We start from the raw sequence: 14,107 nt of genomic DNA on the forward strand, positions 1-14,107 counted from the left end.
AAGGTACTACATCTCAGTGCTAGAGGCGTTACTACGGACCCAGGTTTGATTCCAGGCTGTATCTCAACTGGCCGTGTATAGGAGTCCCAAAGGGTGGAGCACAATTGGCCCAGAGTCGTCCAGGATCATTGTCAGTTAATAACAAATTCTTATTTAGTTGCCTAGTAAAATCAAATACAATTTTAATTTGGATCAAAATACCCCTCTACAACCTGAGACTCCATTTTAAGGCTTAATGTCATGTTTTTGTCGAAGATGTCAGGCGCCAAATGCAAGAATCAGCCTAGGGCTAATTCTAACAGACCAGCTAGCCTAGCCAAGGACCATGAATCTACACCAACAACTGAACAATGCACAGCCGAGGCGACTGGACAAGAAGCTGTTCTACAGGCATTAACTGAAATGAAGCAGGAATTAACTGACAAAATGGATGGATATACAGTCGGCAGAGCTACGAAACTAGGTTAGCCAGCTGAGAGAGGAGCTGAAAACTGCCACTAAACAGACTAGATCCAACCACAAGGCACTGGACATCCGCATGACCAGCCTGGAGACCACGGCTAATGTCTACTCTGGGTTGATCACCACCGCATGACCAGCCTGGAGACCACGGCTAATGGCTACTCTGGGTTGATCACCACCACATGACCAGCCTGGAGACCACGGCTAATGGCTACTCTGGGTTGATCACCACCACATGACCAGCCTGGAGACCACGGCTAATGGTTACTCTGGGTTGATCCCCACCACATGACCAGCCTGGAGACCACGGCTAATGGCTACTCTGGGTTGATCACCACCACATGACCAGCCTGGAGACAACGGCTAATGGTTACTCTGGGTTGATCCCCACCACATGACCAGCCTGGAGACCACGGCTAATGGTTACTCTGGGTTGATCCCCACCACATGACCAGCCTGGAGACCACGGCTAATGGCTACTCTGGGTTGATCACCACCACACGACCAGCCTGGAGACCACGGCTAATGGCTACTCTGGGTTGATCACCACCACACGACCAGCCTGGAGACCACGGCTAATGGCTACTCTGGGTTGATCACCACCACACGACCAGCCTGGAGACCACGGCTAAGGTCTACTCTGGGTTGATCACCACCGCATGACCAGCCTGGAGACCACGGCTAATGGCTACTCTGGGTTGATCACCACCGCATGACCAGCCTGGAGACCACGGCTAATGGCTACTCTGGGTTGATCACCACCGCATGACCAGCCTGGAGACCACGGCTAATGGCTACTCTGGGTTGATCACCACCGCATGACCAGCCTGGAGACCACGGCTAATGGCTACTCTGGGTTGATCACCACCGCATGACCAGCCTGGAGACCACGGCTAATGGCTACTCTGGGTTGATCACCACCGCATGACCAGCCTGGAGACCACGGCTAATGGCTACTCTGGGTTGATCACCACCGCATGACCAGCCTGGAGACCACGGCTAATGGCTACTCTGGGTTGATCACCACACTGGAAAGGAATGTTTTCCAAATGAAAAAGGAAATCAAGGATTTTTAAAGAGAGAAACGAACATTAGGAGGCTAGATCCCTTCCTTCAAATTTACCCGTGACTGGTGAGAGAGACAGGAGGATGGCAAGCGCCCTGCAGAGTTCTATGGGGGGAGATAAGGGACATATATAAGCCTAGGCAACCGTACCACCTGACATAACACCAACACCTTACTAGTGTGACGCGTCTGACTTACATGACATGCTACTAACATCTGCGTGACGCCTGCATCGCGTGTTAATGAAAGTCATAATGTGCATAGTTTATATTAATTCAATCTCAACCATAAATGTTAGAAACGTACAATTTTTCCCGTGCAAGCAGACAACCCGGCATAGCCACCTTGACCTATAGTGGAGCCTACGGCTTGTGTATTTCCTGTTATCGCTAATGGCCTAGAAAATATCATAGATAATCTGTCTTTCCCTCAGCACCTCATGTCATGGTATGTAATTTATGTCGCTGTATTCAGATCTAAATGTTGTTAGTCAATCACAGACTGTGTTGTTACCAGTTCCACATCAGACAACTTGGGATGTCCCTTCAGTCAAATAGAGCAGTTCATAGACCTTCCCAGAGGGTCTGTGCTATTCGGGATCATTGGGATGTCCACACCTCTATAAAGTATAAATGTAAATTGGTTAAGATTAGTGTTAGTTTAGGGTTTAGGCGAAGGTCGTCCCAATAGTAATCAAATCAAATGTATTTATATAGCCCTTCGTACATCAGCTGATATCTCAAAGCGCTGTACAGAAACCCAGCCTAAAACCCCAAACAGCAAGCAATGCAGGTGTAGAAGCAAGGTGGCTAGGAAAAACTCCCTAGAAAGGCCAAAACCTAGGAAGAAACCTAGAGAGGAACCAGGCTATGTGGGGTGGCCAGTCCTCTTCTGGCTGTACCGGGTGGAGATAACAGAACATGGCCAAGATGTTCAAATGTTCATAAATGACCAGCATGGTCCAATAATAATAAGCCAGAACAGTTGAAACTGGAGCAGCAGCACGGCCAGGTGGACTGGGGACAGCAAGGAGTCATCATGTCAGGTAGTCCTGAGGCATGGTCCTAGGGCACAGGTCCTCCGAGAGAGAGAAAGAAAGAGAGAATTAGAAAGAGCACACTTAAATTCACACAGGACACCGAATATGACAGGAGAAGGACTCCAGATATAACAAACTGACCCTAGCCCCCGACACAAACTACTGCAGCATAAATACTGGAGGCTGAGACAGGAGGGGTCAGGAGACACTGTGGCCCCATCCGAGGACAGCCCCGGACAGGGCCAAACAGGAAGGATATAGGATCATTTATTTAGTTGATGAATACAATTGTAAATGGGGATGGGTAGGCTACTTCATTCAGTGAATACTGAATATATTGCTATCTCTGGGAGTATGTTACTGACGGCTTTCCAGCTGTTGAACTATGGCAATGTCAAACTAATTTCTAAATCTTTTAGTCAAGATGTGTTGAGCCAGAGCAAGCTTCAGCAGCTTCACTGCAGGTGCTCAACCCACCACCCTCACTGTTCTCCCTCCCTCCATTGTTATCCACATCGGCACCAACAATGTTAGGATGAAACAGTCAGAGATCGCCAAGCGCAACATAGATTCAGCGTGTAAATCAGCTAGAAAGATGTGTCTGCATTTAGTAATTGTCTCTGGCCCCCTCCCAGTGAGGGGGAGTGATGAGCTCTACAGCAGTCTCACAACTCAATCGCTGGTTGAAAACTGTTTTCTGCCCCTCCCAAAAGATAGAATTTGTAGATAATTTGCCCTCTTTCTGGAACTCACCCACAAACAGGACCAAGCCTGGCCTGTTGAGGAGTAATGGACTCCATCCTAGCTGGAGGGGTGCTCTCATCTTTTCTACGAACATAGACAGGGCTCTAACTCCTCTAGCTCCGCAATGAAATGGGGTACAGGCCAGGCAGCAGGCTTTTAGCCAGCCTGCCAGCTTAGTGAAGTCTGCCACTAGCACAGTCAGTGTAGTCAGCTCAGCTATCCCCATTGAGACAGTGTCTGTGCCTCAACCTAGGTTGGGCAAAACTAAACATGGCGGTGTTCGCCTTATCAATCTCACTAGAAAAGACCTCCTCCATTCCTGCCATTATTGAAAGAGATCGTGATACCTCACATCTCAAAATAGGGCTACTTAATGTTAGATCCCTCAATTCCAACACAGTTATAGTCAATTAACTAATCACTGATCATAATCTTGACGTGATTGACCTGACTGAAACATGGCTTAAGCCTGAGGACTTTACTGTGTTAAATGAGGCCTCACCTCCTGGTTACACTAGTGACCATATCCCCCCGCGCATCCCGCAAAGGTGGAGGTATTGCAAACATTTACGATAGCAAATGTCAATTTACAACAATAAAAACAACGTTTGTCTTTTGAGCTTCTAGTCATGAAAACTTTGCAGCTTCTAGTCATGAAAACTTTGCAGCCTACTCAATCATGTATTATAGCTACTGTTTACCGGCCTCCTGGGCCATGTACAGCGTTCCTCACTGAGTTCCTATCTGACCTTGTAGTCATAGCAGATAATATTCTAATTTTTGGTGACTTTAATATTCACATGGAAAAGTCCACAGACCCACTCCAAAAGGCTTTCGGAGCCATCGTCGACTCAGTGGGTTTTGTCCAACAGTCTCCGGACCTACTCACTGCCACAGTCATACTCTGGACCTAGTTTTGTCCCATGGAATAAATGTTGTGGATCTTAATGTTTTTCCTAATAATCCTGGACTATCGGACCACCATTTTATTACGTTTGCAATCGCAACAAATAATCTGCTCAGACCCCAACCAAGGAGCATCAAAAGTCGTGCTATAAATTCTCAGACAACACAAAGATTCCTTGATGCCCTTCCAGACTCCCTCTGCCTACCCAAGGACGTCAGAGGACAAAAATCAGTTAACCACCTAACTGAAGAACTCAGTTTAACCTTGTGCAATACCCTAGATGCAGTTGCACCCCTAAAAACATTCGTCATAAGAAACTAGCTCCCTGCTACAAGAAAATACCCGAGCTCTGAAGCAAGCTTCCAGAAAATTGGAATGGAAATGGCTCCACACCAAACTGGAAGTCTTCCGACTAGCTTGGAAAGACAGTACCGTGCAGTATCAAAGAGCCCTTACTGCTGCTCGATCATCCTATTTTTCAAACTTAATTGAGGAAAATAAGAACAATCAGAAATTTATTTTTGGTACTGTTGCAAAGCTAACTAAAAAGCAGCATTCCCTAAGAGAGGATGGCTTTCACTTCAGTAGTAATACATTCATGAACTTCTTTGAGAAAAAGATCATGATCATTAGAAAGCAAATTACGGACTCCTCTTTAAATCTGCGTATTCCTCCAAGGCTCAGTTGTCCTGAGTCTGCACAACTCTGCCAGGACATAGGATTAAGGGAGACACTCAAGTGTTTTAGTACTATATCTCTTGACACAATGATGAAAATAATCATGGCCTCTAAACCTTCAAGCTGCATACTGGACCCTATTCCAACTAAACTAGTGAAACAGCTGCTTCCTGTTCTTGACCCTCCTATGTTGAACATAATAAATGGCTCTCTATCCACCGGATGTGTACCAAACTCACTAAAAGTGGCAGTAATAAGGCCTCTCTTGAAAAAGCCAAACCAGAAAATATAAAAAACTATTGGCCTATATCGAATCTTCCATTCCTCTCAATTTTTGGGGGAAAAAGCTGTTGCACAGCAACTCACTGGCTTCCTGAAGACAAACAATGTGTACGAAATGCTTCAGTCGGGTTTTAGACCCCATCATAGCACTGAGACTGCACTTGTGAAGGTGGTAAATGATCTTTTAATGGCGTCAAACCGAGGCTCTGCATCTGTCTTCGTGCTCCTAGACATTAGTGCTGCTTTTGATACCATCGATCACCACATTCTTTTGGAGAGATTGGAAACCCAAATTGGTCTACACAGACAAGTTCTGGCCTGGTTTAGATATTATCTGTCGGAAAGATATCAGTTTGTCTCTGTGAATGGTTTGTCCTCTGACAAATCAACTGTACATTTCGGTGTTCCTCAAGGTTCCGTTTTAGAACCACTATTGTTTTCACTGTGAATTTTACCTTTTGGGGATGTCATTCGAAAACATATTCGAAACATGTTAACTTTTACTGCTATGCGGATGACACACAGCTGTACATATCAATGAAACATGGCAGAGCCCCAAATTGCCCTCGCTGGAAGCCTGTGTTTCAGACATAAGGAAGTGGATGGCTGCAAACGTTCTACTTTTAAACTCGGACAAAACAGAGATGCTTGTTCTCGGCCCAAGAAACAAAGAGATCTTCTGTTGAATCTGACAATTAATCTTGATGGTTGTACAGTCGTCTCAAATAAAACTGTGAAGGACCTCTGCGTTACTCTGGACCCTGATCTCTCTTTTGAGGAACTTAAAGACGGTTTCAAAGACAGCTTTTTTCCATTTCATAACATTGCAAAAATCTGAAATTTTCTGTCCAAAAATTATGCAGAAAAATTAATCCATGCTTTTGTTACTTCTAGGTTAGACTACTGCAATGCTCTACTTTCCGGCTACCCGGATAAAGCACTAAATAAACTTCAGTTAGTGCTAAATACGGCTGCTTGAATCCTGACTAGAACCCCAAAAATGTATCATATTACTTCAGTGCTAGCCTCTCTACACTGTCTTCCTGTTAATGCAAGGGGTGATTTCAAGGTTTTACTGCTAACCTATAAAGCATTACATGGGCTTGCTCCTACCTATCTCTCTGATTTGGTCCTGTCGTACATACTTACATGTACGCTACGGTCACAAGATGCAGGCCTGCTAATTGTCCCTAGAATTTCTAAGCAAACAGCTGGAGGCAGGGCTTTCTCCTATAGAGCTCCATTTTTATGGAATGGTCTGCCTACCCATGTGAGAGACGCAGACTCGGTCTCAACCTTTAAGTCTTTACTGAAGACTCAACTCAGTAGGTCCTATGATTGAGTGTAGTCTGTCCCAGGAGTGTGAAGGTGAACGGAAAGGCACTGGAGCAACGAACCGCCCTTGCTGCCTCTGCCTGACCAGTTCCCCTCTCTCCACTGGGATTCTCTGCCTCTAACCCTATTACAGGGGCTGAGTAACTGATTTACTGGTGCTTTTCTATGCCGTCCCTAGGAGAGGTGCGTCACTTGAGCGTGTCGAGTCACTGACGTGGTCTTCCTGTCTGGGTTGGCACCCCCTTTGGGTTGTGCCGTGGCGGAGATCTTTGTGGGCTATACTCGGCCTTGTCTCAGGATGGAAAGTTGGTGGTTGAAGATATCCCTCTAGTATTGCGGGGGCTGTGCTTTGGCAAAGTGGGTGGGGTTATATCCTGCCTGTTTGGTCCTGTCCGGGGGTATCATCGGATGGGGCCACAGTGTCTCCTGACCCCTCCTGTCTCAGCCTTCAGTATTTATGATGCAGTAGTTTGTGTCAGGGGGCTAGGGTCAGTTTGTTATATCTGGAGTATATCTCCTGTCTTATCCGGTGTCCTGTGTGAATTTAAGTAGGCTCTCTCTAATTTTCTATTTCTCTATCTCGGAGGACATGAGCCCTAGGACTATGCCTAAGGATTACCTGGCATGATGACTCATTTCCCCAGTCCACCTGGCCGTGCTGCTGCTCGTTTCAACTGTTCTGCCTGTGGCTATGGAACCCTGACCTGTTCACTGTGATTACTATTATTTGACCATGCTGGTCATTTATGAACATTTGAACATCTTGGCCATGTTCTGTCATAATCTCCACCCGGCACAGCCAGAAGAGGACTGTCCACCCCACATAGCCTGGTTCCTCTCGCGGTTTCTTCCTAGGTTGTGGCCTTTCTAGGGAGTTTTTCCTAGCCATCGTGCTTCTACACCTGCATTGCTTGCTGTTTGGGGTTTTAGGCTGAGTTTCTGTATAGCACTTTGCGTTTGGCCAAAGGTATATTAAACCATATAGTATACTATATTAAACCCAAGAATATACTCTTCTTTCTGGGGTTGAGGAGGTTGGACAGTGGAGTACAGAGGCACTTCCTGGTTATTGGAGCAAGAGAGGAGGGCATTGGCGTAGTCAGCATCACCTTGTTAGTCTGTGCCGCAGTAGGGGCCATGGCCATTTTTATTTCACCTTTATTTAACCAGGTAGGCTAGTTGAGAACAAGTTCTCATTTGCAACTGCGACCTGGCCAAGATAAAGCATAGCAGTGTGAACAGACAACACAGAGTTACACATGGAGTAAACAATTAACAAGTCAATAACACAGTAGAAAAAAGGGGAGTCTATATACAATGTGTGCAAAAGGCATGAGGAGGTAGGCGAATAATTACAATATTGCAGATTAACACTGGAGTGATAAATGATCATGTACAGGTAGAGATATTGGTGTGCAAAAGAGCAGAAAAGTAAATAAATAAAAACTGTGGGGATGAGGTAGGTGAAAATGGGTGTGCTATTTACCAATAGATTATGTACAGCTGCAGCGATCGGTTAGCTGCTCAGCTAGCTGATGTTTGAAGTTGGTGAGGGAGATAAAAGTCTCCAACTCCAGCGATTTTTGCAATTCGTTCCAGTCACAGGCAGCAGAGTACCATTCCTGAGACGTTGTCATAAACTGGACTGAGTCTCCCTGGAGAGGAGAAAAGACAGACAAACATACCTTGGGACTATTCCATTGGTTCCACTGGGCCAGTCAAGATGAATCAAACACTGATAAAAAAGATCTGAAAGAAAACAAATACTTTTTGACCTCAACTCACCTGTCCATTCCCTGCTGTGCCCAGTGTCAGATTGAGGCTTTCTTCATGTTTTTTTACACAAATTAATGAATCAGTCATTGAATAACAATCAAGATGATAAAGTGAAAGATAAGTCTTTAGAAAAATGGTCACCTGAACCACATGAAGCCAGAGAGACAGAGGATGAGAACAACATTTCCTATAGCTGCATTCTTCTGTATGGCCCATCAGATGCACTAAAACCTGTAAAGGGTTTTACAATAAATATGCCAAGATCTTTTTGGAGCAGAATATTCTAGAAGAGGCCTCTGGTCCATATAAAAAACATATAAAAGAAGTGAGAAGCAGATGGGGTTGAGCAGATAATGGATTTCATTTATTGATCTCCTGAATACACACCTAGTATTGTTGAAACATTCTATTATTATTTAAAGGATAGTAGGAGTTAATGAAATAGATATAGCTCTGAACACGCCACCACACACAGGACTCCTACTTCAAGACGCTTGATAAATATGGATCCAGAGATGCATATTATGCTACACAGGTTACCATGGTAATCAGACTTAGTTAGAGAATGGGAAATGGATGACTCTTTACAAGATGTTTTCTATTGAAACTTTATTTAGGGATCTGGAAACGGTGCCAGAGAGGAGGGAGATGAAAGAAAACATGTTTGTGATTTCTGGTGTTTTTTCAGTGTCCCTGAATGAGCAAAGCTTTTTCCACATAGACAAGAGTAAGGTTTATCTCCAGTGTGTGTGAGCTGGTGTCTTGTCAGGTATCCTGAATGATTGAAGCTCTTCCCACACTGATCACAGCTATAAGGCTTCTCTCCTGTGTGTATGCGTTGGTGTATAGTCAGGTGATCTGACGTCCTGAAACTCTTCTCACACTGATCACAGCTAAGGCTCCTCTCCTGTGTGTATGCGTTGGTGTTTAGTCAGGTGTCCTGATTGATTGAAGCTCTTCCCACACTGATCACAGCTATAAGGCTTCTCTCCTGTGTGTATGCGTTGGTGTTTAGTCAGGTCTCCTGATTGATTGAAGCTCTTCCCACACTGATCACAGCTATAAGGCTTCTCTCCTGTGTGTATGCGTTGGTGTTTAGTCAGGTGATCTGATTGATTGAAGATCTTCCCACACTGATCACAGCTATAAGGCTTCTCTCCTGTGTGTATGCGTTGGTGTTTAGTCAGGTCTCCTGATTGATTGAAGCTCTTCCCACACTGATCACAGCTATAAGGCTTCTCCCCTGTGTGTATGCGCTGGTGTATAATCAGGGATCCTGAATGATTGAAGCTCTTCCCACACTGATCACAGCTATAAGGCTTCTCTCCTGTGTGTATGCGTTGGTGAATAGTCAGGTGTCCTGATTGATTGAAGCTCTTCCCACACTGATCACAGCTATAAGGCTTCTCTCCTGTGTGTATGTGTTGGTGTCTAGTCAGGACTCCTGAGTGATTGAAGCTCTTCCCACACTGATCACAGCTATAAGGCTTCTCCCCTGTGTGTATGCGCTGGTGTGCAGTTAGGTCTCCTGATCGACTGAAGCTCTTCCCACACTGATCACAGCTATAAGGCTTCTCTCCTGTGTGTATGTGTTGGTGTATAGTCAGGTGATCTGACATCCTGAAACTCTTCTCACACTGATCACAGCTATAAGGCTTCGCTCCTGTGTGTATGCGTTGGTGTATAGTCAGGTGTACTAATTGATTGAATCTCTTCCCACACTGATCACAGCTATAAGGCTTCTCTTCTGTGTGTATGCGTTGGTGTATAGTCAGGTGTACTAATTGATTGAATCTCTTCCCACACTGATCACAGCTATAAGGCGGTCCTGTGTGTTTTTGTGTAGTCTGGAATCCTGATTGTGAGAAATGCTTCAAACAATCAAAGTAGGGGTAAGGCCTCTCCCCTGCATGAATTCTCTGATGAGATTTTAAAGTTATAGATGCAGTGAAACTCTTCCCGCACTGAGAGCAGTGGAACGGTTTCTCTCCAGTGTGAATTTGCTCGTGAATAGTAAAGTCTTGTTTATCAAAAATCTTCCCACAGACAGAGCAGTGGTGAGGTTTCTTCCCTGTACCTCTATGCTGGTGTTTGAGGTGTTCTGATCTGGAGAGACTCTTCTCTTTCTTGTCAGCATCATGATGTTGTTGAGGCTCCCCAGATGATAAGCCCCTCCCACTGAGAGAGCAACCATTAGGGATGTCCCCTGTGAAACAAAGGCATTGAATAGTTAGGTTTTGCAAATATGGGTCCATAAACAGATGGGTCCTACCATGAAATTAAGGCCTTTTGGGTCACTTTCATATTTTCCAGTAGAAATTGTGCATCAGTATTATATTTTAAATCTGTTATTAAATAATATGAATAAAGACTTGATAAAGTGACAATTCTGAATTTGAAAAGTCCCTCCATCAACCCTGTGGCACATCAACCCTGTGTCACTTCTAGAAAGATTTTAACACAACTAATACAATCATTTCTCCAAGTTTTACCATCGTTGAGTAAAGTTACAAGTGCAGAATAATAGGTTAATTGTGAAGTCAATTAGTAGAAGAGTTTGATTTAGATGTTGACATGCTTTGAATGAACAATTTCCCTAATAAACCTGTTTACATGGACACATCTAAAAAAAGACAAAATAAACGTTCACTGCACTCGGTCAAAAGAAGTTAGCTGGCGCTGCTTGTGTTAGAACATACACAGATTAAATACACCTCTAGAACTCTGATTAAAGTGTTTACATGTCCTAATCATTCTAAAGATTGTTCAGAAAACCAGGTGTTTTTAAAGGTGTATGCTTACTTCAGTTATGACCTCACACCAATTAAGATCAGCAGAGTAAGATGTTTACATGACTAATGCCATAATCAGTTTAATAGGAAATGATTAGTGTGCATCTAAAGCCCTAGTTATTTGGTTACTTTGACAGTCATTTCTGAACATGATTTATTTCATTTAATTAGTGATTAATTTAAGTCTGTCCCTCATTTTAAGGTCAACCCATGTTGTAATATGGTGAAACGGTTCCTTACATTTTTGGGCAAAAGAAACATCGAACATCAAATAGTCCAATTATAGAGCAAAGGCAGGTAAACTGGTTCTAGTCTTTTATCAATTATCTGGTGTTTTCTGTAGAAAACTGAGCAAGTGAACCATTTTACCCATAAATTGATATGGTAGAATATATTTTTTTGTGAAGCTTGCATTCAATTTTCACCACCTGTGGAACAAAACTAGCTTCCATTACCCCTGTCATAAGCACATTTGTGGCTGATTTAAAATGACTATTTTACCAATGTAAACTAGTGGTTTTGTTGTTTTCAGTTGTCCCCTGTTACTTTATTTAGCACATTGGCACTTAGTACAGTATGTATTTTCATATAACCTCTTGGGAAAACATGTTTTTATGAAGTTGAACATGTGCTCTTCATGAAAGAACGCTACAATTAGGTGAAATCAAACGTTTGGGGGAGCAAGTTACACTTCTCAAAATTAGGTGGAACGACCAGATATTTTCATCAGTATATAATGAACCAATTCATTGTAACAGAAGCAGACTAATCTAATCCACATACTTAATGAAATCAAATCTCCATCTTCCATTTCTTCTCCTCTCTCAGTTCCAGTCTGCCCCGGTGCTTTCCTGCAGTCGACCAGAACCAGCAGTAAAGTACGGAGAGGCGGTTGACCTGGGGACTCCTGGAGGGTGGAGGGGGACAGGCTAAGCTCTTCCTGTTCGACAAGACGTATTACAGTTGATCATTAAACCAAATATTGTATTAATTCAGTCTAAACCTCTGATTTGGGTGCATCCCTCGTAAATCTCCTTTTACCTGAAATGTTCAATCCTTCACTGCAACCCACAAATATAAGAGCGTTGGATTGGTGGAGTCATGGGCTAGTTTCCACCGTATATCTTATACCAGTCATTTCCTATCGAACAGCGCAGAAGAGTAGTAACAAAAGGGATAATTGTGCCCAAAATCTGGCTTATTTGATCATATATACATTTTTGAAACGAGTAGGTTGTTAGGAGTGTATTGGTAAAAGTAGGACACGTCACATCCAGGCAACTTTGAGAAAAACAAAAACACTTTGTATGGAAGTAGTGCCTGGTCATCACTAGTTACCACAACCCACGCCCATTTATACAACTGGTCTTTTTTAAATGTAATTTTAACCCTAACCTCGCAAACACTAACTTTATGCATAACAATAAATGAATAAAAATACGTTATAGGCGTTTGACTCTGTGGCTGTGTAACTAGTGGAAACACGCATATCTGCCCTCTCATTGACTATAATGGTCCCACCTGATCTTGCATCTTCCTGATTGCCTTCCAGCAACATTTCAAATTCAACAGCCCTCGGCTCTAAACCCTCAGCCCTTGAATGACGTTTTACATCCGAGTGCCTTAAATGTCCATTGCCCAAGCGAGGGATAATGATTATGGGAGAGGCAACGTCCTTGGTGGAAATCTTGAAGTTTAACTTAAAAACAACCAACCTAAAGCTATTAATGAACCTAGTAAGCTAACGTGTCTAGCTAGCACTCCTGTCCGGTAGCTAGCTACAGTTACCCATAGTTTGGTCATTTATTCCAATACATTTCTGAATTGCACTCATCACTAGGAAACTGAGCCAATTTTCCAAAGCTAAAATCAATAGATTTTTTCAGACAGCTCGATTCATATTCCTGAGATGCTGAAAGTGCAGGTTGTTGATTAAATTTGACACTTCCCGGCCACCAGAGTTTGACATGTGACTACAGTTTGCATTGAATTGTGGGTCATATCATCCCCGTAAGCGACCAAAGTTATTCAATCGCTCCTTCAAGCTAAATCGAGGGCCAATTTTAGGGAATTAGACCTCCCTTATTAAGATGGCAATCAAACTGCATCCGGTTTCGAAGGGGATACCACGAGGGAAAAACAACGTGTTTGGAACTGCAGCCATTTATTTTCTTTGTTAGAACGGCCACTTGAATATCTGGTCAAATAATGGCTAATGTGTAAGAAATCAGTGAAGGAATGTGAACATTTGCACACTGGGAGGAAGGAGAGAATTAGGTCATAGTCACAGATTCCTAAACATGATTGTATGAAGTCTTAATTTTGCTGGACCCCAGGAAGAGTATCCATAATAAATAAAAATGATATAATTGTAGTCTATTTAAAAAAAGATATTAACTAGGCAAGTCAGTTAAGAACAAATTCTTATTTACAATGACGGACCATCAACACTGGGTCAACAGCCTTGTTCAGGGACAGAACGACATATGTTTATCTGGTCAGCTCGGTGATTCGGTTACTGACCCAACGCTCTAACCACTAGGCTACCTGCCGCTCCAAACAGAACACAGCAATGTAGAGGTTCAAATAGGATGAAAACGAGGCCTAGACATTTTATACAACACAGCGGGCATATAATGTTAAAATCAGACTTACCCGATCCATTGTGGAAGCCACTGTTCATTTGTATGATATGAAATGTTCGACCCGAGCTTTGCTCGTAAACAATTTCCTGTTGTCTTGTTCTTCTTTAACGTTTTATGGCAGACTACACCAATTGCCGTATTGCTGCCACCTACTGTACGGCGAGTGAACGAAGAATAAAAATGTCCATCCAAATGATTTCTATCGTCGGTAAAGAATGAATGTAATACGTCTCTCCATAATAGTGTCAAATCTAAATGCAGATTTTCCATTAGAAATCTACTGATGTCTTGCCAAAAATTATTTACATTAATACCATTCAAAAGAAGATGCAAAACTGTTGCAAAAAGTACAATTTGAATGTATCTATTTTAAAATCTTCA

The 14,107-nt window shown here is 43.2% G+C and overlaps 1 pseudogene; it reads right to left on the bottom strand.

Annotated features, from left to right (window-relative positions):
• Positions 1 to 8,633: 8,633 nt before the first annotated feature.
• On the bottom strand, positions 8,634 to 13,881 carry LOC124021452 (annotated as a pseudogene).
• Between the last annotated feature and the right edge of the window lie 226 nt (positions 13,882 to 14,107).

Source organism: Oncorhynchus gorbuscha, unplaced genomic scaffold (assembly GCF_021184085.1).
Source record: "Oncorhynchus gorbuscha isolate QuinsamMale2020 ecotype Even-year unplaced genomic scaffold, OgorEven_v1.0 Un_scaffold_1118, whole genome shotgun sequence".
Taxonomy (NCBI): domain Eukaryota; kingdom Metazoa; phylum Chordata; class Actinopteri; order Salmoniformes; family Salmonidae; genus Oncorhynchus; species Oncorhynchus gorbuscha.